This window comes from Eschrichtius robustus, chromosome 11 (assembly GCF_028021215.1).
Source record: "Eschrichtius robustus isolate mEscRob2 chromosome 11, mEscRob2.pri, whole genome shotgun sequence".
In the NCBI taxonomy this organism is placed as follows: Eukaryota; Metazoa; Chordata; class Mammalia; order Artiodactyla; family Eschrichtiidae; genus Eschrichtius; species Eschrichtius robustus.
Window position 1 is genome coordinate 100,218,198 of NC_090834.1, and position 27,369 is coordinate 100,245,566.

Below are 27,369 nucleotides of genomic sequence, written 5' to 3' on the forward strand. Positions count from 1 at the left end.
AGAAAGATAGCTTGACTAGGGACAAGTATAAGAATTCTGAGCAGCATTAAGACATTTGAAGTAAGGATGTATAAATAAATCCTTTGAAAAAAGAAGCAACAAAGAACACAAATAGGAACAAAGTAGACTATGTAAATTCTAAAAGAAAAATATACAAAAATATTGCAAAGTAATAATTAGATGAAATGATTGAAAAACTTTTAGGAAAACAACATGTTACAAATAATGGGTAAAGAGGGAAAATCCAAATAGAACAAAAATTGGTTAATTTAATGTATACTTTTATTAGCTACAGAATTTTGTCAGTCAAATGGATTTATGAAAGTTTTAACAAAACACAATAGTACCATACCACTCAAACTTCTCGCCTCTAAATCCCACTCCTCAGAGAAGACTACTTACAGATTTTTTCACCATGTCTTTTGATATTTTGCTACATATTTTAAAGTAACATGCTTAAACTACTCTCCTTGATTTTTCAGTTATAGATGTTATCTAATGACTTCTTATGATGGATTTAGTGCTTTTATATCCTCTAACTTTCCTTCCTCCTAGCCTTCCAATAAAACTATGATTTTTGCTTAAGTTAATATTCAGTGTTTATCATCACTAAGGAAATGGTATGTATACATTAGTCATGTGGTATGTACAAACAACATGTACAAACAATAAGGTAAAATTAGAACATTTAGGAAAAGACTAAAGGGGAAAATTTGGAAATAAAAAATATATGGATCTTTTGTAAACATTTATCATATACAAAGAAGTTTTTGGTTAATAAAAGGTAGAAATTATATATATTGCATCCTCAAGCTATAATAAAATAAAATTAGAGATAATGAAAGTATAATTTAAAAGTTATCTAACCACAAGGTTAGTTTAAAAATTACTTTCCTTTACAACTATGTTAGATAATAAATTTGAGAAATAACAATAAACTATTTTTTGATCCCAGCACAATTAAAATCTATGGGCAAAAAGCAATACTTTGAGGAAAAATTATTGTTATAAATTAATAAGAAATAAAAAGGTAATTAAGCTTATCCTTAAAGAATTTAGAAAAGGAGCAAAGTCGCAAACCAAAGAAAATATAAAATAGAATTAAATAATAACACTAAAAGTACACGAACAAGTTGGTGATTTTTTTTGAGCTTTCAGAAACAAATAGTTCATAAATTACAAAGTTTGTCATTAACTCAGAAAAAACTGTCATCTTTCTTTTTTCTGTCAGTTTTATGGATGTGTAATTTACCATCCATAAATCACCAATTATAAGGGTAAGATTTAATAAGCTTTGATATATGTATATAGCCATGTAATTATCACCTCAGTTATGATATATAACATTTTCATCACCTGAAACTGTCCTTATGCCCTGCTCCTATGTTGAAGCCCTAATCCCCAGTGTGATGGTATTTGGAGGTGAGGCCTTTGGGAGGTGATTAGGTCATGAGGGTGGAGCCTTCATCATGGGATTATATGAAGAGACACAAGAGAGATAATCGCTCTTTTCACACCTGAGGAAGAAGGTGGTCATCTGCAAACCAGGAAAGCTCTTTGGTAGTATATACTAAAGTTGGACATACTCATACGCTATGACCCAGTCATGTACTTCAAGGCACAGAACCAACTGAAATGCAGACATAAGTTTACTAAAAGACTTATGCTAGAGTGCTCATAGTGACACCATTCATAATAGGCCCAAACTAGAAACTGAAAACATGCTGTCAACAGGGAATTGATAAATAAATTGTGGTATATTCAATAATGGAATATTATGCTGCAATGAGAATTAATGAACTCACAGCTGTATGGACGAACCTCACAAATATGATGTTGAATGAAAGAAGCCAGACACAAAAGACTGCATACTGCATGATTTCATATTTCCAAAACAGGAAAAATTAGTCTATGTATTTACCCTTGGGGGGCTTACAGCTGGAAGGAGACTCTAGGAGGTTTTCTAGGGTGCTGATTATAAGTGCAAATTCATATTTTTCTGTATACTATGATACTTTCATAGAAAGTTTTAAAAAATTATGTTACTTAGTTTTTAACCTAAAGATACGCAAGTAAAATAGAACTGAGGTCCCAGAAATAGATGCCAAAGTACATATCCATTTAATTTGTGACAAACTAAGTGTAACAAAATAATGTGAAAAATTCATTAGTTGAGATGATTGGAAGGAATATGGAAGAAATAAATTTAGATTCACACTTCATACCATGTGCTGCAATGAATTCTAGTTGAATTAAAGTGCTAAAATACTTTTAAAAACTTTAAAGTGAAAAATTACAGTCAATCTGCGTGCCCATCAGTAAGAGAATGGTTAATAAATTATGATATTTTTATAATAGGTATTACCATGCAGCCGTTGAAAAGAATGCGTTAGACTAATATGGAAAGATGTACGTTAAGTATTAAGTGACAAAATAAGTTACAGAATGTGTACAAAGTGGTTACATTTTGTAAAAAAACAAGTTAACGTTTGTACATATATGTATGATCACACATAGAAAAAGTTCTGGAAGGATGTAGAACAATCTGTTGACAGTGAGTACTCCGAGAAATTGAATTAAGGAAGTGCTTACAAATGAGAAAGCCTCACTTTTTACTTTATACCCTTCTGTATTGGTCTGTTACATTCATGTGTTGCTTTTACAGTTAAATTTTAAAGTCCATATAAGAGGAAAGATAACCTAACTAAATATTCAGATTAACAATAATTTAAGCTTTGCAAATTAAGATATTTTTGAGTTAGTTAAAACAAAAAGCTTTATACTGGGATGTCTGCAAAGATATTGGTCTTCTTTTTTTGAAGGTGGCATAGTCTCTCTGGAGAGCAGTTTGGCAACGCATAACAAGAGCCATAAAAATCAGTATATCTTTTGATCCTAAAGCCCTACTTCTGTGAGATATCTTAAGGAAGTAATTCAAAAGAGAAAATAAATTGTATAAAAATGTTTATAGCTACATTATTTTTAATAAAAAACTGGAAATAATCCAGAAGCAAACTGAGGTAGATTAATACAGTGGAATATTATATTATTATATCACTAAATAATTCCTAAGAAGACTTTATGTGTGTGTGTGTGTGTGTGTGTGTGTGTGTGTGTGTGTGTGAAAAAGCATGTACGAATTTTTTTTTAAAAGTAGAACTCAAATATAAACCTATGGATTTTGGTGAAAATGAGAAGGGACCATACAGATATGTAAATTCTTGCTATTTTAAGATAAAGGAATTCTGTGTTTAAGTAATGTTTTAACATGCAATAACAATATTGATTTCTAATTTTTAAAAAGTATTAAACTAGATGGCCTAATAAGGTTGCTGTCAGCTCTATGCTTTTATAATCTTAAGAAAGTGAAATTGAAAGTCATGTTTCTTTGATCTTTTCCTTCTCCCTCTAGCACCATTCATATCTTTCTTCTTAGTTTAACATTTTCCTTAAACTAGGTCCATTAATGAGTCTCTGCACTGAGTCATTTTGTTTTGGGAAGACAAAGTATAAATTCAGAGAAGTAGAAGAGAATGCAGTAATTTCATTCTCCATATCTATTTATATTAACTGTTACAAAAGCAAAATGTTCACTTATGCTTAATCAGGCTTCCAAATAGTTCTAGAGAGTATCCTTCTCCCCCATAATCTAATGAGGAAAATTCAGTTTGGAGGGGGGTTAAGTACCTTGCATAATGCCCCATGGAGCCATCCATAAGACAAGGATTAGAAACCAGGGCTCATGTAACAAGACCCTCTGGCTCAGGCTGTTAGCCTGGGGGCCTCTCTGTGGGATGGCAGTGCAGGGCTGGGATCAATTCACTGTTTAAGAGCTGGACTAAAGGTCAGTTCACCTTTCCTTGAAGGGTTGAATTATTTGAGCAGTATAAACTTCCTGGTAAGAGATTTCTGGAAGCAATTGTAGAAGTGGCTTATACCACCAACAGGTGGAACTAGATGGAATCTGACCTAGGCTGTCCAAAGAGAAGGGGCCATTAGAGAGAAGTTCTGCTTCCCCTTTGCTACTTACTTACTTCATGTGCCGCCCCTCATTTGTTCATTTTCCTCTCTAGTGCAAAATGCAGGATCAAAGGAAATGGTGCTGTCATCAGTTCTAAAATTGAACAGAATGCTTCCTCGGTTAGTAAATGGAAAAATTAATTTTAAAATATCTTTATGTAAGTTCTGTGAAATACTAAGATATTGATTTGCGATCTATTTTGCAATCAAGGTATTTATGTTCATATTAATTATTATTAATCATGGTCATTTTAAACTTTCTGAACATTTCTAAGAACTTCTCTAAGAATTATCCACTGTGATTCAGTGGGTTATGTTTACACTTACGAGATTAAAGTTCAAGTTTCTGCTCTATCATTTATAAACTGAATGACCTTGGGCAATTTCATCATTTGTAAAATGGAGAGAATAATCCCAGCCTTATCTGACTCCTAGGTTGGTTGCAAGGTTCAATGAGATAATGTATGTGAAAGTATTTAGTAAACTTTCAGGGGCATTACAGATGTTACTGTTGAAGTTACAAAAGTCAGTAAGACCTTACCGTGTTTACAACAGTGGTCCAGCATTGAAGAGAACAGTACCTCTCTTCAGATGCTAGCATAATGTCTGGAAACACTTTATGCTAGCCTAGCATGCACTAACCTAAATCAATGGATAGGCCAATGAGCCTTCTGATTGGTATGTTAGTTTGATCCCTTCATTTATACTTTTGGGCACATACATGGATGTTTTATGTTTATATTAGGTTTGTCTGAATACAATAGAAAAACCTAAAATAACGTGGTTTAATCGAGTTAGAAGATTATTTCTCTTTTGTGGAAAAGAATTCTGAAGATGGGCAGTCCACGGCTGATATGGTATGCTCCAAGGTGTAATCAGGAACTCAGGTTTCGGTCTTTTTACTCCAACATCCTACCCATAGATCCCATCTTTTGCCTTATGATCCATGAGGACTGAAGTAACTCTGTTATCTTCTGAGGTAAATAAGGGACATCTTTCAGCTGAATTAGTTCCATTTAAGGACTTTCTACAAGACCCACACCATATTGTGCTTATATTTTATGGCTTAATCACATGACTAAAGCCTAGCTGCAAGAGGAGCTGAGAAATGTGATCTTTATGCCAGTGGCCATGTACCCAGGTAAAAATTGGAGTACGTTTCTAGAGAAAAAGGTTACTAGAGTCAGCAACTAGCAGTCTCTGTCACAGCATTATATAAATATGTGGATGTTTTCTGTTATGAACTGCCCCCCCGACCCCGTCCCCAACACACACCATACACACACACACTCGCACGTACCTCACATTCATGTAAGTGCTGCCTATTTCATTTTCCTTGTTTCCTGGGTAAATTAGTCCATTTCAGTTGTCCTGTGCCCAGGAATCATGTCAATGCATGGTGATTGATGCCAGCTTTAGAAGAGTAACCAGTTGAGGTCGTTAAGTAAAAGGTTCTGTGGCCTTTTTTCAGGACAGCCAGTTGGCCAGTGGAATGAATTGATTATGTGTATGCTCAGCACTATGCTTGATACTGCAAAATACGCATAGGGGGTATAATACAGACTTTTCTTCCTGTATTTTGGTCTCAGTGAATGGAACCATCATATTCCCAAATGCCCAAGAAAGGAACCCAGAAATAATCCTAAATTCCCTCCCATCCTTTACCTCTCATATCCAATCAATTACCAACTTTCATTGATTTTTCCTCTTTTGCTTTTGTCTGTCATTCCCATTGCTACTTCCCTAATTCAGGCCTTTACTATCTCTGACCTGGACTATTTCAACAACTGCCCTACTTCTTATCTGTACCTCTAATCTTTCTCCCTCCAGTTCTTCCACACTGCTGCCAGAGTGATCTTTTAGAAATAGTAATCTGATTGTCACTCTCTTGCTCAAAATCCTTCAGTGGTTTCCTGAAATCTGTGCTCTTTTGTAAGACCCTTTATGGTGATGATGCTGTCCGGCCTTATCTCTTAGCAATACTCAACTATTCTTAGCTTTCCAGATCTACCATGCTTTTCACATCTTGATGCTTCTGCATGTGCTGATATGTCTGTGTTAAATATCTCCCCTCCACTTTTTTTTTTTTTTATTAATTAATTTATTTGGCTGTATCAGGTCTTAGTTGCGTCACTCGGGATCTTCGTTGCGGCACACAAGATCTTTCATTGCAGCGTGCGGGCTTCTTTAGTTGTGGCGCGCGGGCTTCTCTCTGGTTGTGGCACGCGGGGCTCAGTAGTTGCAGTGCATAGGCTTAGTTGCCCCGCGGCATGTGGGATCTTAGTTTCCCGACCAGGGATTGAACCCGGGTCCCCTGCGTTGGAAGGCGGATTCTTAACCACTGGACCACCAGGGAAGTCCCTCCTCCCTCCACTTGTTCTCCTGGAAAATTTTTTCAGATACTTTGAAACACTCTTTCTCCCAGACAGATATAGGCACTCTTTCTCTTTACATTTTTTACATATCTCCTTTATAACAGTTATCATACTATATTGTCATTGTTAATTTGTATGTCTGCTTCTCCAGTAGATGGTAAATAAACTCCTCAAGGACAAGAACCATGCTTAGGTATTAAATAATTATTAAACAAAGGAATGTCTTCAATTTTATTGTAATTTAGTTGAGGATACTCACAGATGAATAAGTGGAACACTTTAAGTCAGTATGAAATCAAGTGCTATGTAAGAAGTAATAGGAGTTCAGGAGAAAAAGGAGCTCACTGGGGATTGGAGGAATTAGTCAAGGAATCAAAGAGAGTATATCTCCTTAGGGAGATAGCAAAGTTCTTTGGGCAGGGAAAACTGAAAATTCTAGGGGTATATTTTTATACTTGGCAATGTTTGTATAAAGCAATATTTCTAATGTCAAAGCATTAAATTTTTGAAAAATATAGTAAGTAAATAAAAAAGGAAAGAAAAATGAGAAAGGAAAAACCCTAGGAAATACAAGGGGTATATTGGTTTAATTTTGAACCCTCTTATCTATAAATGTCTTTAGTTCCTTTTACTTTAGCCTTTTCTCATCTCTGAGGAAATCAAAGTCCTATTGTATAAATGCTTTATTAATAATACTATATCAGTTATAAGATTCAACATTGTCTCAACCTGCAATCTTTTTAGAATGTGTGTATACATACACAGTATTAATACGTGTTTATTATATATATGTTTTATATATATATATGTATAGACTAGGTAATAGTTCAAAACATATATAATAAGGCATACATTGAGAGGAATTGTTCTCACCCTGTCACATTTTACCCTTTTCTCCTTCTCATATGTTCTGTAGACAACTGCTTTTATTTTATTCAACCAGCTCTTTTAAATCCACTTGATATGATTATATTTTGGTTCTCCAAGTTTCCAGTACTGTTGAGGTTTGCCATTTTTTCCCCCGAAATAGCCTCCTTCTTTACTTTTTCTAGAATACCCTCTTTTTCTGCCTTTTATCATAAAGGCATGTAATAATTTGCCTCATCTGGTTGTCTTCAAGTTAAGAGTTCAGTATAATTCAGTAATCTGATTATCGGTGCTTAGATTATCTTTCAGCCCAGCGTTATATTAAAGTTAATACCTTCTTTATTATACTTATTATCACTTATTATAGGACAGTTTTTTTATAATTGTTTCTGAATTATGATTGGTACCAGAGGCCTGAATGGACTATCAGTAGGATAAAAGAAGCCTGGATAATATCATTTGACTATTACTTTTAAAAAGCTAGGTCCATTCAGGGAGTATGAAAAAAATATATGAAAATAATTCAGTTGCTACCATGATTCATTTTGTTTGTTTGTTTGTTTTTAAATTAATTTATTTATTTTTGGCTGCATTGGGTCTTCGTTGCTGCACGCGGGCTTTCTCTAGTTGCGGTGAGCGGAGGCTACTCTTCGTTGCAGTGCGCGGGCTTCTCATTGCGGTGGCTTCTCTTGTTGAGGAGAGTGGGCTCTAGGCGCGTGGGCTTCAGTAGTTGTGGCGAGAGGGCTCAGTAGTTGTGGCTCACGGGCTCTAGAGCGCAGGCTCAGTAGTTGTGGCGCACGGGCTTAGTTGCTCTGCGGCATGTGGGATCTTCCCGGACCAGGGTTCGAACCCGTGTCCCCTGCATTGGCAGGCGGATTCTTAACCACTGCGCCACCAGGGAAGCCCCTCCTTTTGTTTGTTTGTACAAAGAAAAACTTTGGCCATGTGGTTATAGGTGGAAATATGGAGAACTTAAGGGATGCATTTGAGCAAGCCCAAGGACTTTCTATCACTGAATCAAGGGTAAAAAGAATGAAGAATGACTTCAATTTCTGTATCTCTAAAATGACTGGAGTTGAACGATACGATCTTAAAGTCCTCCTACTCCTTAAGCTTTTATAATTCAGGAGCAGTGGTGAGAATAGTGACAAAGTGACTGGCTACTGATTCCAAGTTAAGTACAAAAAGAGAGGCCAATGGAACAATCTGTGGAAGGACATAAGTGATTTCATGTCCTGGTGAAGAGGAATAGTGTGTTCAGTAGACGTTGAGGAGGACACGGAATTTTCGGGTTGGAATTTGATAGATCATCATTGTGAAAGAAAACTGACCATGTGCATCTAGGAAGAGAGATTTGGGTGCTGGATTTTTTTTTTTAACGTGTAGGCCATGAACCCTCAGGGGAGCTATAGATGAGCCTTAGGAGGTTCTTGAATGTTCTAAAATTATACACAACATATTAAATTATATCCATTTTTCTTTGAGGAAGCATTTGCAGCTTTAATTAGATTCTTATCATGACCTAACAAAAAGCCGCTCACTCTTAAAATATGAATGGTAAAGACTCCAAGTGATTAAAATGGAGAAAGAGTAATACACTTCAGTTGTCATGCAGTAGATGAATATAGTCATTGTGATATTTTCAGAGTAAGCTGGATTTCAATCACAAAAGACACAGAAGTAAGGGGTGAGAAAAATACAAAGAATGGAGAGAAATTTGTCATTAGACAGCTTTGAGTCTTGGCTTGCCATTATTAGCTGTGTGACCTTGGGCAAGTGAATAACCTTCAAAAACCTCAATTTCCTCAGCTGTAAAATGGGTATAATAAGTATCTACCTTAAATGATGGATATGAAGATTAAATGAGATAACGCATGGTAAGCACATAGTATAGTGCTTGGCACATAGTAAGTATTTGGTAAACCTTTCCCCTCACAAGGTTTTAAATTTTCTATGTTTATTTTAAGGCCCTTATTGTAGATTTCACTGGGGAGGGCTGGTCCTTAGTAGTCCATCTTCAGAGAACTACTCAGTGATGCTTACACTCAAGATCATATTAAGTGGTTAGTCTAGAGGCTCTTTCCAATGTAGATTTGCAAGCTGGGTGTATAAAAGTCAGACACTGGACTTGTTGCCTGGCAGCACGTGTCCCTGAGTGGTAGTACATGGCTTGCATTGTAATGTCATCAGTGCAGGGGCCAGCTGGCTGGACATATACTGCCACATAGTCTAGGAACTTCATTCCTCAACGAAACAGCAGCCGGCACTAGGGTTAACAGAAAATGACAAACCAGGCATGGATGAGGGAGGCGCCAGTAGAGCAGCGGGATGTCCTTTGATTTGCTTCTGTTATTTGCATGTCTTTCTTGTGATGTCTGTGAAATGTTCAGAATGACAAAGTTTTTAAAAGACCTGCTGACTCCGCCTGAAAAATGTGAAAAACCTCCCGTTTAGAGACCCATTATGTCCAGCTAGCCTGCATTTTCTATATCTTTTCCTTCATTTTTTATTAATGCAAACATTTGCATGAAGACAGGACCTTTGTTTCTTAAAGAGTTCATCTGCTCCTGCTGCTTACTGGCCCTGCCATGCAAGAGCACAACAGAACCTTTGTTACGCTTTGAGCAAAGCTGTTTATGAACGGTGGCTTACTGAGAACTGCTTCCTGTGCTGTGTGCTTCCATTTTGTCTAAAAGAAAAAAAGAAAATAGTTCTTAGGAGTGAAAAGAATTTGGACTTTCTTTTATTCAAGTGTTGAATGTTGAAATGACAAGTAGCCCCCAAATTTGTGAGGAACTGGTAATTGCATCGAATGCATTTTTTCACTTTACCTTGAACATAATGAGGCTCTTGGTAACAATAGAAGAGACAAGTACTTTCTCACTGGAATAGAGAGACAGAACAGTAAAAAGGCAACAGAAAGAAGGGTTGAGAACAGGACAAAAATGGCTTCCTGTAAGAACCCTAATATTGTAACAGAATGTGTTTTGGCACTTAGTGTTTCCCACCTGGAAGGCACAGTCCTGAAATGGTTGAGTTGAATAAAGAATAACACCACAGTTTATAAATAGTGATACATTTTATGTACTCATTCAGTAAATATTTGAATGACTGGTATGTGGAAGACACTGAATGATCCTGAGTGTTATAGGGGATAAAAGACAAATGAGTTATGGTACCTATCTGTCTTTAAGGAGCAGGAAGTCTAACAAAGGAGGTAACACGTGTAACAGAAATAACTCTATATCAAAGTAGAAAGTGCCATTGGAAATATTTAAAATAGGTATTTAGGAAGTTCAGGAAAAGGAAGGTTGTTTCTGGCTGGGAGATAATCAGGGAAAGCTTCCTGACCAGGTGGCATTTGAGTTGAGCCTGGCAGGAAAGGTAGGCTTGGACATTGCAACATTCCAACATTCCATTACTCATTTGAGTAATAAGTCAAAAATTATGTGGCTCTGGTAAAATAGATCCAAAGCATATTTTTATAGGGCACTTTGGTGTTTTACACCATTTATTTTTTTTTCATTTAAAAAAAAGTTTAATTAATTAATTAATTTAGTTTTGGCCATGCCATGTGGCATGTGGGATCTTAGTTCCCTGACTAGGGATCAAACCTGCCCCCCCTGCAGTGGAAGCGTGGACCCTTAACCACTGGACCACCAGGGGAGTCCCCACACCATTAATTTAGATGATATGTTAAATGATGGCATGAATTTTCTGTGTAAACTAAACTAGGGCCTCTCTGTCTAGCCTATGCTGTTCCAGTCATTCACCGCATATGACTTTTGTGCACTTTGGCCCTAGGCCTCTAGGCATCTACAAATATCTGTGTTAGCATCCTTTACTTTCATAACAAAAATAGAAACTCAAAGGGATTATTGAGCATTATTATAGCCATATCCCATAAGCAGGGTGTAGACATAATTCTGAGTGGGGATTTGACATGTGAGACTCTCATTTGAAAAAGAATCTCCACCTTCATACAGAAGCAGTATCAATCAGAAGAGAGAAGACTGGGAATTCTAAGCCCATGAGTTTTCAGCTGCCTTTAATTAGAACTCTTCTGTATCTTTCTGCCACTAGATTAAATGAGACCCTATTGCTGTTTTATGAGTTATTGTGAGTGCCAACTAATTTTTATGAAATAGTTTGAATGTAAAATGTCAAGTAATTGATAAGTTGTTGCATTAGTACCTTGCTGCATTAATATCACTAATCTGTATATTCATAGTTAAATTGCATATTACCAAACATAATTGCTGATAATCTGTAAATGCATGGTTTGCCACAAAGGCTACAACCTTTAATGACTATGTAGCACAATTAATTTTCACCCTATAACATTAATACTTCCCTGCCTGACGTGACATGAGTAGCACATTATGACATTATGATTTGCTCCATGTTTGTCAATTTATAGGGTTTTTTTTTTTAACTCATGGTGCTTTCTGGAAAATGGTATTGTGAATGTTTATGGAGTTGATTTGATAACTATTCTGCTCTATGAGTAACTATTTTTGCAAAGCTTTTGTCATGACAATACTTGGATTCTTCATGTGTCCCATAGATCATAACTGTGGGAAACTTAAGTGCTACTTTAGATTTCTCTGCATTTAGGCAGTGCATTTTGTTATGGTCAGCTATCTGAGTGCTTTAAGTTTGGATCTCTGTAATAGCTTCCTTAAAAAAAAAGAAAAAAGATTTCTGTAGTTTCTGGCACTTGAAATTGCAAGACTCAAACATACTAATTCTGTATTATGAGATTTAGGCTGGAAATACTGAAGCAATAAGATTTAAGTACTTAGTCTTAATTGACATCTGCCCCTCTCCCCCCCACCCCCGCAAAAAAAACCCACCAGTTTTAGGAAGGAGAAGGGAGAGGGGAGGATTAATGGTTGACTAGAAACTGTTTGAATGTCAAGGGACTCAGCTGTTAACTTACAATACCACCGTTGGTTGAAGGAAGTAGACTTTAGTTTTTTGTCTTCTACTTTACATAAAGACCTTTAGTCACCTCTTGTTTTCTGGTTGTCACAGGTGATGTTAACATATGTGTAATGCTTTCTTTGCTCCTGGCTTATCTTTTAGTATTTGAGTTTGACTAGCTGTATAGCAGCACTGTGGTGGTTTGGGTGTCCAAATGCAATGTATTAGTTTTGTCTGTTTTATAACTGTTAATGTAAAAGATCTTTCCTTAATTTGTACATTTGTTCTTAGAAAATTCCATTTGATACATATGCTCCATAGCTCTTTAAGGGCTGCAGTATAGTGTAGTGCAGACCAAAGGCCTGGATTCAAATCCTGTCTCTGCTGCTTACCAGCCCTTTAACTTTTAGGTAAATTACATGTCAGAGTCTTCCTTTTTTCACCTGTAAAATGGCAATATAATAAAAGTACCCATCTCATAGGATTGTTGTGAGCAGTAAATGAATTATTACCTATAAAATGCTTAGAATGCTGTCTTGCATAGAGAGCTTAATAAATGTTGGCTGTCATTTTATTATATTTATAGGTTTAGCTACCATTAAGCAAACTCTGTAATGATCAAGAGCTGTTAAAAGAGGGAGGCCTCCTGCATTTATATAAAGGATATTTCTCAAGATATTGATCTGCAATTTGTGATTCATTTACAGTTCTTTTCTGGGGGCCCAAAGTTAAACTTGACATGCAGCTGTTTTATATTCAGAGCTAGTTAGTGTTTAGAGAAGCTTGATTTTGGGTTAACACTTTTACTTTATTTTTCTCCACCACAAGTTTTAAATTTCTTTTTGTATTATACTGACTATGTTAACTGTGAACTCACAATTTTGGTAAGGGACGTAATTAGCTTAAATTAAATATCATACCAGAACAAAATATAGGGTAATAGGTTTATACACTTGGAGTACAGAAGGCCTGTTTGAACAAGACGCAAAACACAAAGGGCACAGATAAATACTTTTGATTATATCAACATTTTAAACTTCTGTGCAATGAAAGGTACCATAAACAAATGAAAAGAAAACCCATAAGGTAGAAAACCCGTATTTGCACATATAGAGAATTAGAAAAACCTCCAAATCAAGAAAGAAAAAAGACAACCAGAGAGGAAAATGGGCAAAGGATATTAGCAGATTATTCACAGAAGAGAAATACAAGTAACCATGAAAATATGCTTAACTTTATTTAATTAAGTAATTAAGAAGACTAAACTATTAAAACAACAGTGAGAAACTATTTTATAACTGTTAAATTGGCAAAAATCACAAAGCCTTAGTGAAAACAGTCATAGTGAAAACAGATTTTCTTATGGTGGGGAGGAGTATAAATTGGAATAACCCTTTGTAAAGCAACTGTGTATATCTAGTAAACATGAAGATGTGGAAAAAAGGGAATTCTTGTGTACTGTTGTTATGATTGTAAGTTGGTACAGCAACTATGGAAAACAATACAGAGAATCCTCAAAAAATTAAAAATAGAACTACTACCATGTGATCCAGCAATTCCACTTCTGGGAATATATCCAAAGGAAACAAAAGCACAAAATGGAAAAGGTACCTACATCCCCATGTTCATGGCAACATACTTAACAATAGCCAAGATAGGGAAACAACCTAAGTGTCCATTGATGGATGAATGGATAAAGAAGTTGTGGAAAAAATACACACACATGCACACACACACACACTGGAATATTATTCAGCCATAAAAAATGAGGAAATCCTACCATTTGCAACAACATGGATGGCCCTTGAAGGCATTATGCTGAATGAAATAAGTCAGAAAGAGATAGACAGATACTCTATGATCTCACTTATATGTGGAATCTAAAAAAACCCACCAAACTCTGAAAAAAGAGATCAGACATGTGGTTGCCAGAGGCAGAGGGTTGGGGGAGGGAGAATAGGAGGATGGTGGGGGTGATGGTAGGACAGGGTGCAGATTTCCAGGAATAAGGTAAATGAGTCCTGGGGATGTTAAGTACAGCATGATGACTGTTGTTAACACTGCTGTATGATGCATGGGAAAGTTGTTAAGAGAGTAGATCCCAAGAGCTCTTATCCAAGGAGAAATTTTTCTTTTTTTCTTTTCTTCTTTCTTTTCTTTTTATTGTATCTATATTAGAAGATGGATGTTAGCTTAACCTATTGCGATAATCATTTCATAGTATATGTAAATCAAGCAATTATGCTGTATTCTTTAAACTTACACAGTAATGTATGTCAATTGTTTCTCAATAAAACTAAAAAAAAAACTATGAGGATATGTGCATTCTGTGACATGTCAATTCCATTCTGAGATATCTGCCTTAGAAAAACTCTTGCACGTATGCACAGGAAAACAAGTACAAGAATGTTCAATCCAGCACAGTTTGCTATAGTGAAAATGTGGGAACAACCTGAGTGTTTATCAATAGAGAAGTATTTACCATTGGCAAATAAGTTGGTTCCATATTGTTCCATAAAAGATTTCCAAACATGGTTGAGTGAAAATAGTAAGGTACAGAAAAGTATATGTCATTTACTTAAAAACAAAACCAAGCTCACAAACTGTGTTTATATATTTTTTAAAGTATGAGTACCAAACTGATTGGGAACTGGGATTGGTTTTTAACTTTTTCTATATTGTTTGAATCTTTAAAAATAATTAAATATGTAATTATAAATAAACATTTTTTTAAGTTTAAAGATCATGCCAATACTTTATCCGATTTACCAATTGAAGTTTCTTTTCTAGTATTAACAATGGAGAGCCAGTGTTTTCTAGATAATACAGTGTAAAATGGGACACATTGTAGGTTCTTGGCTTTTTCTTATTTTGTTTTCTTTTTGTTTTTGAGAGCTAGGGTTGAAGTGGAAGGGCATGGGCTTTGGAGTTAAATCTTAAGTTTGAATTCTAGCTCAGCCATTTTTTTAAGACTGAGCAGGTTCCTTAACCTCTCTGAGCTTCAAAAAAGTCTATTTCCTACCTCACTGGGTTGTATAAGTATTGCATGTGCTGGTTTTCCTCATTTCCCCATCTCCTTTGGTCAAAGGAAATTGGTCTAGTGTGGTCTAAGATCAAAGATGGTCTTGTATGGGTGATAAAATATTTTACCAGAACATACTGTGTCCCTGGATCAGGACATACCAGTAAAGATGGAGGATGTAAATAATTAGTTTTAGAGGTTTATTAACTTTTTAAACCATTAAGCTATCTATATGTACTTCACAAGATCAAATACTATATCATGTTAGTGATTTATACATGATATTAAACTTGAAGCTTCTAAACAGTTTACATGACAGGTCGTTGGTTAACAGGGTTACTTTTCTAATCTCAGAGAACAGTCTTAATTTAATTCAGCACTTATTTGTGCCAGCCAGCATCTAAATCTCAAGAGGCTTCAAAGACAAAAATGTGTCTCAAAAGGCCTCTGGTAAGGGAGAAGAAAGTCAGATTTAAAGTTGAGTATGTGTATATGCTCTGCTTTTCACTTACACTGCTCTTGCTCGTTTATCTATTAATATCACATATTGTAATTCATGGGAATATTTTCTAGGGAAACTCATTTATTCTAATACAGGGACTCTGTATAAAATAATAATATAATAAAATGAGTGGTCTAAATGATGTAGGTAGCCTGTCAAGCAAAAATTTTCAAATGGGACCCGTTATCATTTACTTGCAAAATAAATAGCTAATGCTTTGATGGTATTTATGCTTGGGAAGAGAGTAAAAAGAAATAGTTTTGGACTTTACCCGTATACATTAGAGCCTCCTGAGTAATTAACGGTTAATAAGTGAATGCTTCCCGCAAGTTTAAAGGCTATAGCTGAAATGGGTATAGAGTATGTGTATTATCATATGTGTAGGGTTTTATATAGCCCAGGAATCCTTGAAGATAATCTGTAAACATCCTTGGTTAGATGAGCAGAACTTTAAATAAGTGAGTAGGGGGCTATAGTAGGTTGGCCTTTTGGTGTTCATTAATGTTGAAACCCAATGTCTTGTGAGTTGCGATGTCTGGGAGGGATATGTAGTAACAACGGTAATAAAACAACAATAATAAACATAATAGCTAATGTTTATTGCATATTTACTATGTGCCAAGCACTATGCTAAGATTATTACATAAGTTATTTACTCCTCACTACAACCTTAGGTGGTAGGTATTATTTCCCAATTTTACAGAAAAGGGCAGAGAGATTAGGTAATTTGCTTCAAGTCACACAGCTAATAAGTGCCAGAGCTAGAAATCAAATCCAGGTCAGCCTGACTCCAGAGCCCATGTTCTCAACCATTGCAATAAATTGCTATGTTGTTTTAATCTGTAAAATTAGTATGTAGCAATAATAACATAATCATTAATATGTTACCTTCTCTGTATATCAAATGTATTCTAAAGAAGCAGTTTATTATTAGACATCTTCTTAGTGTCATACCCATTTTACAGCAAGAGTGACTGTGGTATATAGAGATTAAGTGATCAGCAGGAGGTGATTCAATGGAGAACCAAGAAGTTTCTTTCTTTTTTTTTTTTCACACACACGCACTATATTTTATTTTTACAAGAGATAAATAGACTGACACCAAGCATTGTACATGGATGACCACAACAAAAGCAACAATGATTGCAATTACCAAACATGAAACACACTCATACTATGTTATAATATTGACATTCAGTCCAGTAATCCTCCACTGTAACAGCTCCTTTACTTTGCAGTGAAAATTGATTTGTATATTCTTTGCCTCTGAGTCCTTGTTGGATTTTTTTTTTTTTAATTCAGACAGAAAGTCACAAAAATTATACTCATCCTCATCAGTTCACTCAGTCCCATGTAATTAATTTTTTTTTCATCTTGATCTTTTGTTAGCACTTTTATGAGTTCATCAGTTTTTCATTAGAGTTCTGAAAATTCAGTTCTGCTTATTCATTCAGTTCAGCAGTACAGTCAGTTACCAGAAACCTGTACTTGTCAGAGTCTTTTCCATGAATTTCTTAAAGATGAAACCCTTTTATAGGAACATATTTGCAATAGCATCAGAGTACACACAGAACTGTCTGTAAATGACAAAAGACTTAAAAATGGCCACAGTTAAAAATTTGATGAAAGTTCATAATAATGCAGTTGACAAGAAAATTAGTTATTTCTGAGATATACATTTTAAGGTAATAACTAGGATTATGACTTATAACATTATACCAGAACATATAAGATTTTTAGAAATTTCATGTAATGTCTGAAACATTTATATTAACATATTTCCATACAAATAACCCAATGAAAGTTTAGTATTAGTTGTTTTGTTTGTTTGTTTTTTTATACTGCAGGTTCTTATTAGGCATCAATTTTATACACATCAGTGTATACATGTCAATCCCAATAGCCCAATTCAGCACAACACCATCCCCACCCCACCGCAGTTTTTCCCCCTTGGTGTCCATATGTCTGTTCTCTACATCTGTGTCTCAACCTCTGCCCTGCAAACTGGCTCATCTGTACCATTTTTCTAGGTTCCACATACATGCATTAATATACGATATTTGTTTTTCTCTTTCTGACTTACTTCACTCTGTATGACAGTCTCTAGATCCATCCACGTCTCAACAAATGACTCAATTTCGTTCCTTTTTATGGCTGAGTAATATTCCATTGTATATATGTACCACAACTTCTTTATCCATTCGTCTGTTGATGGGCATTTAGGTTGCTTCCATGACCTGGCTATTGTAAATAGTGCTGCAATGAACATTCGGTTGCATGTGTCTTTTTGAATTACGGTTTTCTCTGGGTATATGCCCAGTAGTGGGATTGCTGGGTCATATGGTAATTCTATTTTCAGTTTTTTAAGGAACCTCCATATTGTTCTCCATAGTGGCTGTATCAATTTACATTCCCACCAACAGTGCAAGAGGGTTCCCTTTTCTCCACACCCTCTCCAGCATTTGTTGTTTGTAGATTTTCTGATGATGCCCATTCTGACAGGAGTGAGGTGATACCTCATTGTAGTTTTGATTTGCATTTCTCTAATAATTAGTGATGTTGAGCATCTTTTCATGTGCTTCGTGGCCGTCTGTATGTCTTCTTTGGAGAACTGTCTATTTAGGTCTTCTGCCCATTTTTGGAGTGGGGTGTTTGTTTCTTTAATATTGAGCTGAATGAGCTGTTTATATATTTTGGAGATTAATCCTTTGTCCGTTGATTCGTTTGCAAATATTTTCTCCCATTCTGAGGGTTGTCTTTTCGTCTTGTTTACGGTTTCCTTTGCTGTGCAAAAGCTTTGAAGTTTCATTAGGTCCCATTTGTTTATTTTTGTTTTTATTTCCATTACTCTAGGAGGTGGATCAAAAAAGATCTTGCTGTGATTTATGTCAAAGAGTGTTCTTCCTATGTTTTCCTCTAAGAGTTTTATAGTGTCCAGTCTTACATTTAGGTCTCGAATCCATTTTGAGTTTATTTTTGTGTATGGTGTTAGGGAGTATTCTAATTTCATTCTTTTACATGTAGCTGTCCAGTTTTCCCAGCACCACTTATTGAAGAGACTGTGTTTTCTCCATTGTATATCTTTGCCTCCTTTGTCATAGATTAGTTGACCATAGGTGCGTGGGTTTACCTCTGGGCTTTCTATCTTGTTCCATTGATCTATGTTTCTGTTTTTGTGCCAGTACCATATTGTCTTGATTACTGTAGCTTTGTAGTATAGTCTGAAGTCAGGGAGTCTGATTCCTCCAGCTCGGTTTTTTTCCCTCAAGACTGCTTTGGCTATTCGGGGTCTTTTGTGTCTCCATACAAATTTTAAGATGATTTGTTCTAGTTCCGTAAAAAATGCCATTGGTAATTTGATAGGGATTGCATTGAATCTGTAGATTGCTTTGGGTAGTATAGTCATTTTCACAATGTTGATTCTTCCAATCCAAGAACATGGTATATCTCTCCATCTGTTGGTATCATCTTTAATTTCTTTCATCAGTGTCTTATAGTTTTCTGCATACAGGTCTTTTGTCTCCCTAGGTAGGTTTATTCCTAGGTATTTCATTCTTTTTGTTGCAATGGTAAATGGGAGTGTTTCCATAATTTCTCTTTCAGATTTTTCATCATTAGTGTATAGGAATGCAAGAGATTTCTGTGCATTAATTTTGTATCCTGCAACTTTACCATATTCATTAATTAGCTCTAGCAGTTTTCTGGTGGCAGTTTTAGGATTCTCTATGTATAATATCATGTCATCCGCAAACAGTGACAGTTTACTTCTTCTTTTCCAATTTGTATTCCTTTTATTTCTTTTTCTTCTCTGATTGCCGTGGCTAAGACTTCCAGAACTATGTTGAATAATAGTGGTGAGAGTGGACATCCTTGTCTCGTTCCTGATCTTAGAGGAAATGCTTTCAGTTTTTCACCATTGAGAATGATGTTTGCTGTGGGTTTGTCATATATGGCCTTTATTATGTTGAGGTAGGTTCCCTCTATGCCCACTTTCTGGAGAGTTTTTATCATAAATGGGTGTTGAATTTTGTCAAAAGCTTTTTCTGCATCTATTGAGATGATCATATGGTTTTTCTTCTTCAATTTGTTAATATGGTGTATCACATTGATTGATTTGCGTATATTGAAGAATCCTTGCATCCCTGGGATAAATCCCACTTGATCGTGGTGTATGATCCTTTTAACGTGTTGTTGGATTCTGTTTGCTAGTATTTTGTTGAGGATTTTTGCATCTATATTCATCAGTGATATCGGTCTGTAATTTTCTTTCTTTGTAGTGTCTTTGTCTGGTTTTGGTATCAGGGTGATGGTGGCCTCATAGAATGAGTTTGGGAGTGTGCCTTCCTCTGCAATTTTTTGGAAGAGTTTGAGAAGGATAGGTGTTAGCTGTTCTCTAAATGTTTGATAGAATTCACCTGTGAAGCCATCTGGTCCTGGACTTTTGTTTGTTGGAAGATTTTTAATCACAGTTTCAATTTCATTGCTTGTGATTGGTCTGTTCATATTTTCTGTTTCTTCCTGGTTCAGTCTTGGAAGGTTATACCTTTCTAAGAATTTGTCCATTTCTTCCAGGTTGTCCATTTTATTGGCATAAAGTTGCTTGTAGTAGTCTCTTAGGATGCTTTGTATTTCTGCAGTGTCTGTTGTAACTTCTCCTTTTTCATTTCTAATTTTATTGATTTGAGTCCTCTCCCTCTTTTTCTTGATGAGTCTGGCTAATGGCTTATCAATTTTGTTTATCTTCTCAAAGAACCAGCTTTTAGTTTTATTGATCTTTGCTATTGTTTTCTTTGTTTCTATTTCATTTATTTCTGCTCTGATCTTTATGATTTCTTTCCTTCTGCTAACTTTGGGTTTTGTTTGTTCTTCTTTCTCTAGTTTCTTTAGGTGTAAGGTTAGATTGTTTACTTGAGATTTTTCTTGTTTCTTTAGGTAGGCTTGTATAGCTATAAACTTCCCTCTTAGAACTGCTTTTGCTGCATCCCATAGGTTTTGGGTCGTCGTGTTTTCATTGTCATTTGTCTCTAGGTATTTTTTGATTTCTTCTTTGATTTCTTCAGTGATCTCTTGGTTATTTAGTAACGTATTGTTTAGCCTCCATGTGTTTGTCTTTTTTACGTTTTTTTCCCTGTAGTTCATTTCTAATCTCATAGCATTGTGGTCAGAAAAGATGCTTGATATTATTTCAATTTTCTTAAATTTACTGAGGCTTGATTTGTGACCCAAGATGTGATCTATCCTGGAGAATGTTCCGTGCGCACTTGAGAGGAACGTGTAATCTGCTGTTTTTGGATGGAATGTCCTATAAATATCAATTAAATCTATCTGGTCTATTGTGTCATTTAAAGCTTCTGTTTCCTTATTTATTTTCATTTTGGATGATCTGTCCATTGGTGTAAGTGAGGTGTTAAAGTCCCCCACTATTATTGTGTTACTGTCAATTTCCTCTTTTATGGCTGTTAGCAGTTGCCTTATGTATTGAGGTGCTCCTATGTTGGGTGCATATATATTTATAATTGTTATATCTTCTTCTTGGATTGATCCCTTGATCATTATGTAGTGTCCTTCTTTGTCTCTTGTAACATTCTTTACTTTAAAGTCTATTTTATCTGATATGAGTATAGCTACTCCAGCTTTCTTTTGATTTCCATTTGCATGGAATATCTTTTTCCATCCCCTCACTTTCAGTCTGTATGTGTCCCTAGGTCTAAAGTGGGTCTCTTGTAGACAGCATATATATGGGTCTTGTTTTTGTATCCATTCAGCAAGCTTGTGTCTTTTGGTTGGAGCATTTAATCCATTCACGTTTAAGGTAATTATCGATCTGTATGTTCCTACGACCATTTTCTTAATTGTTTTGGGTTTGTTTTTGTAGGTCCTTTTCTTCTCTTGTGTTTCCCACTTAGAGAAGTTCCTTTAGCATTTGTTGTAGAGCTGGTTTGGTGGTGCTGAATTCTCTTAGCTTTTGCTTGTCTGTAAAGCTTTTGATTTCTCCATCAAATCTAAATGAGATCCTTGCCGGGTAGAGTAATCTTGGTTGTAGGTTCTTCCCTTTCATCACTTTAAGTATATCATGCCACTCCCTTCTGGCTTGTAGAGTTTCTGCTGAGAAATCAGCTGTTAACCTTATGGGAGTTCCCTTGTATGTTATTTGTCGTTTTTCCCTTGCTGCTTTCAATAATTTTTCTTTGTCTTTAATTTTTGTCAATTTGATTACTATGTGTCTCGGCGTGTTTCTCCTTGGGTTTATCCTGTATGGGACTCTCTGTGCTTCCTGGACTTGGGTGGCTATTTCCTTTCCCATGTTAGGGAAGTTTTCGACTATAATCTCTTCAAGTATTTTCTCGGGTCCTTTCTCTCTCTCTTCTCCTTCTGGGACCCCAATAATGCGAATGTTGTTGCGTTTAATGTTGTCCCAGAGGTCTCTTAGGCTGTCTTCATTTCTTTTCATTCTTTTTTCTTTAGTCTGTTCCACAGCAGTGAATTCCACCATTCTGTCTTCCAGGTCACTTATCCGTTCTTCTGCCTCAGTTATTCTGCTATTGATTCCTTCTAGTGTAGTTTTCATTTCAGTTATTGTATTGGTCATCTCTGTTTGTTTGTTCTTTAATTCTTCTAGGTCTTTGTTAATCATTTCTTGCATCTTCTCAATCTTTGCCTCCATTCTTATTCCGAGGTCCTGGATCATCTTCACTATCATTATTCTGAATTCTTTTTCTGGAAGGTTGCCTATCTCCACTTCCTTTAGTTGTTTTTCTGGGGTTTTTTCTTGTTCCTTCATCTGATATATAGCCCTCTGCCTTTTCATCTTGTCTGTCTTTCTGTAACTGTAGGTTTTGGTCCACAGGCTGCAGGATTGTAGTTTTTCTTGCTTCTGCTGTCTGTCCTTTGGTGGTTGAGGCTAAGAGGCTTGATGGGAGGCTCTGGTGGTGGGTAGAGCTGACTGTTGCTGTGGTGGTCAGAGCTCAGTAAAACTTTAATCCAATTGACTGTTGATGGGTGGGGCTGGGTTCCCTCCCTGTTGGTTGTTTTGCCTGAGGCAACCCAACACTGGAGCCTACCTGGGCTCTTTGATGGGGTTAATGGCAGACTCTGGGAGGGCTCACGCCAAGGAGCACTTCCCAGAACCTCCGCTGCCAGTGTCCTTGTCCCCACGGTGAAACAGAGCCACCCCCCGCCTCTGCAAGAGACCCCCCAACACCAGCAGGTAGGTCTGGTTCAGTCTCCCCCAGGGTCACTGCTCCTTCCCCTGGGTCCCGATGCGCACACTACTTTGTGTGTGCCCTCCAAGAGTGGGGTCTCTGTTTCCCCCAGTCCTGTCAAAGTCCTGCAATCAATTCCCACTAGGCTTCAAAGTCTGATTCTCTAGGAATTCCTCCTCCCGTTGCCGGACCCCCAGGTTGGGAAGCCTGACGTGGGGCTCAGAAGCTTCACTCCAGTGGGTGGACTTCTGTGGTATAAGTGTTCGCCAGTCTGTGAGTCACCCACCCAGCAGTTATGGGATTTGATTTTACTCTGATTGCGCCCCTCCTACCGTCTCACTGTGGCTTCTCCTCTGTCCTTGGACGTGGGGTATCCTCCTTGGTGAGTTCCAGTGTCTTCCTGTCGATGATTGTCCAGCAGCCAGTTGTGATTCTGGTGCTCTCGCAAGAGGGAGTGAGAGCACGTCCTTCTACTCCGCCATCTTGGTTAATCCTCAACCAAGAAGTTTCTGATCCACAATTGCTTTCACTTGTAAGGTTCATATAAAGATCATACAGTATTTACTTATCTTTTACTTAGATATTTCAGTGCAGTGCAGTCTGAGATAAGCACTTATAGCTTCAGTACACTGCACTGAAATATCTAAGTAAAAGATAAGTAAACACTATATGATCTTTATATGAACCTTGTGAGTGATGCTATCTGAGCAAGACATGGACTCTTGGGCCTTAGTGTGGATTTCAGAACAGTAGAGCATATTGGTTCATGTCAGAAAACTTAATCCTGGTCTTGTGGAAATCACAGCAAAGCAGAAGAGGAAAAGCCAATCTGAAATGTTTTTCCTTTTCCAAGAGGGCAGCTAAGGTGCCCAGATATCTTTGCCCTCCAGGGGTGCAGGTGTGCAGTTTTTATTCTTTAATCATTCACATAAATTAAAGCTTATTCTTTTGCATTTAAAAAATAACATGAAATGACACCCTCCATGTTTTATTGCCAGACAAGAGCTTTGAACTTCTGTCTCGCTGAAGTTTGGTAAAGTACAAGGATTTTCCATGGCTGGGTGGTACCCTTAACCACAGAAGGAACATTGGAGTGATAAGAGCTGCACATGAAGGAAACCACTAGGGAGCAGCAATTTAGAGAGAGCTCTTTGCACTTGGCTTGTGTGAAGTTCTCAGGGAGGAACTTCTTCCTACCTCTGCTGGCTCTTCTTAGCTCCTTTGCTTCACCCACAGATGAAAAGAGCACTAGGGCTTTCTGTTTCTACTTTCTGAACTAGGAGTGGGTGGGGTGAATACTTTGTGGTGGGGTGGTTCTTTGTAAGAAACTTTGAAATTTGGGGACAAGTTTTAACTTCACACAAATGCAGATTAGCATGCATACCTATGCAGGTGGGGACAGGATATACACATACACACTCACATACACACATATGAATTCACGTGGACACAAGTGGACCACATCTCTCAGGTGATTTTGCTATCAACATACACCCCTGCTTTTGTCCTCTGTGTAAAATGAAGATCATATTTATTTCTAAAACTGATTATAAAGTGTCAGTGATGAGGCAATGTGGTATATAGTGTTAAGAGCATGGGTTCTTGGTAGGACACACCTTGGTTTGAATCTTGGCTTCTCTTCTCACTAGCTGTGTGATCTTGAGCAAGTTACTTTAATTCTACAAATCTCAGTTCTCCCATTTGTAAAACAGAAACATGATCAAAATATCTATCATAGGATTGTTGTGAAGACTAAATAAAATCATGCATGTAAAACAATTAGCATAGTCTCTGGCCCATTGTTGTTCAGTAAGTAGCACAGGTGCTCAAAATTGGTAGAGCTGTTATTATCATTATTATATGTAATATTAAACTCTAAATGTCTGATTGGTAGCTGAATGTTAAATAGGTATAGTCCTTTATTTATATTTGTTTTCTTTTTTCCTTTCCCCTCTCGCCCCCTGCTTTTTTTTTTTCTCATGCAAAGTCTGTTTTCCAGAAAAGTCCTCCTTTTTTTGAGGAGGACGAAAGTACTTGGATTTTAACTGCTCTGAAAACATTTCTCCCTTAAAGAGCTTTCACATTGACTTTTAGTCCCTGGAGCTAGGGAGCAGAAGCAGCAGGATTTGCTTCTAAGTGGAGCTCTTTCATTTCTACCATCAAAAAACAAAACAAACAACCAAACCAAAAAACAAAACAAAAAAACAACAACAAAAAAAACCCCTAGTCTTGTAGTAGCCTTAGGTAGATCTAAGTCCTAAAAGCCTGTATAGCCCAAGGAAGAAATCTTTTTGTAAGACCAGGATAAGTGAGTGGAATAAGGGAAGGAAACTCAGAGGTGAAAGTATACCTGATTTTAATGTTGGTTTGGCCATTTTTTCTTCCCAATTTCATATATGCTTAATTATAAAACAATTAATGCCAGAAATCGTCTTTTTTTTTTTTTGGCCATGCCACGTGGCTTGCAGGATCTTAGTTCCCCGACCAGGGATTGAACCCAGGGCCAACAGCAGTGGAAGCACCGAATCCTAACCACTGGACTGCCAGGGAAGTCCCAAGAGATTGTCATGTATTATTTCACGACTTCACTGTCAGTTTTGGCCATTTCTTAGCGAAATAGTTTTCCAGTTGGATGAACTGTTGATGAAGCATTGGTTTTGTTTTCACATCTTTTTCTGGGGTCAGGGTTAGAGAATGTTTGTGGTAGCTGATAGTTGTTAGCTTTGGGAAGCACTCATATTGATAGAATAAGTCATGGAATGTAAACATGTCATTCATCTGGACTTTAGGCTGGTGTAAACATGGTGAAACTTTAGGTAACCACTGTCAAATAAAGACTCACTTGAGTACAGCTTGGGTAGATAAACTTATTTGCTTTATAAGTCTCACTAAACTACCAGGACTTCAGGAATGTTTTTCTGAAGTACCTATTTTTACAAATTTTAGGTAATTCTTTCATATTTTCCTGAAGGATGAAAATGTGAAAGAGGCAAATGCCCATCTCAGTAGCAACTTTGTGGAACTGCTTTTTGGCAGGATATTTATTACTTTTGGGTTTTTTGTTCTTACTGTTCCAGACGAAAGTTGTTTTGTTTGTTTTGCTTCTTTTAAAAAAATAGGTTGGTAAATGGAAATACTGAATTGGAAGTTTCTATATGAAGTGTGTCAGGATACCACTGTTATACCTAAAGACAAAACTCAGGGAAGGGGAACAAGCATTTGGTGAGCACCTGCTATATTAGAAGCTCTGCTGTATGACTGAAGTAAACCTCCAATAGCCCTTTGACATAGGCTTTTAATAAAATATATTATCAAGAAAACCAGGTATTGTGGTTTATGAATAGTAACGGTATTATTATCCACAGGAAATAGGCTTGCAGAATAATTTGCTCAAGGTCACGCAGCTAGGATTTGGTGGGGCTGAGAATGGAACTCAAGTGTCTTGGAACTCCAAAGCCCAAGTTCTTAACCAGTGATTCTTAAACTACATCAGAAACATCAAGGGTACCTGTGAAAAATTACTGGGCTCCAGTTAGAATTTTAAGGTCACCAAGACTGAGATATTGTCAGATGATCAATCTGTATTTTAGCAGGGTGTCTCAAGTGATTCAGATCAAGAAGTTGATTGACCACGTTTTGAGAAAGAATTAAATTATGTTTCTTTCATCACTTATATGTGGAATCTAAAATATGATACAGGGACTTCCCTGGTGGTGCAGTGGTTAAGAATCGCCTGCCAATGCAGGGGACGTGGGTTCGAGCCCTGGTCCGGGAAGATCCCACATGCCATGGAGCAGCTAAGCCCGTGCGCCACAACTACTGAGCCTGCGCTCTAGAGCTCACGAGCCACAAATATTGAGCCCACGTGCCACACCTACTGAAGCCCGTGCACCTAGAACCCGTGCTCCACAACAAGAGAAGCCACCGCAGTGAGAAGCTTGCACACCGCAACGAAGAGTAGCCCCCGCTCGCGGCAACTAGAGAAAGCCCGCATGCAGCAGCGAAGACCCAATGCGACCAAAAAATAAATAAATAAATTTATAAAAAATAAAAATAAATAAAATAAATTATGATACAAATGAACTTATTTACAAAACAGAAACAGACCCACAGACATAGATGACAAACTTACAGTTACCAAAGGGGAAGGGGGAAGGGATAAACTAGGAGTTTGGAATTAGCAAATACAAACTACTATATATAAAATAGATAAACAACAAGGTTCTACTGTATAGCAAAGGAAACTATGTTCGATCTCTTGTAATAACCTATAATGGAAAAGAATATGAAAAAGAACATATATATATAACTGAATCACTTTGTTGTACACCAGAATCTAATACAACATTGTAAATCAACTATACTTCAATTTATAAATAAATTAATTAATTAAATTAAATAATGTTTCTTTCCACACTTGATAAAGAAGAAAACAGGTGCAGATTAAATAACTAT

The 27,369-nt window shown here is 36.6% G+C and overlaps 1 protein-coding gene across 3 annotated transcripts in view; it reads left to right on the top strand.

Annotated features, from left to right (window-relative positions):
• The window catches only part of CSTPP1 (centriolar satellite-associated tubulin polyglutamylase complex regulator 1), a 200,900-nt gene that overhangs the window by 15,251 nt on the left and 158,280 nt on the right, over positions 1-27,369 (top strand). The window lies entirely within an intron of this gene.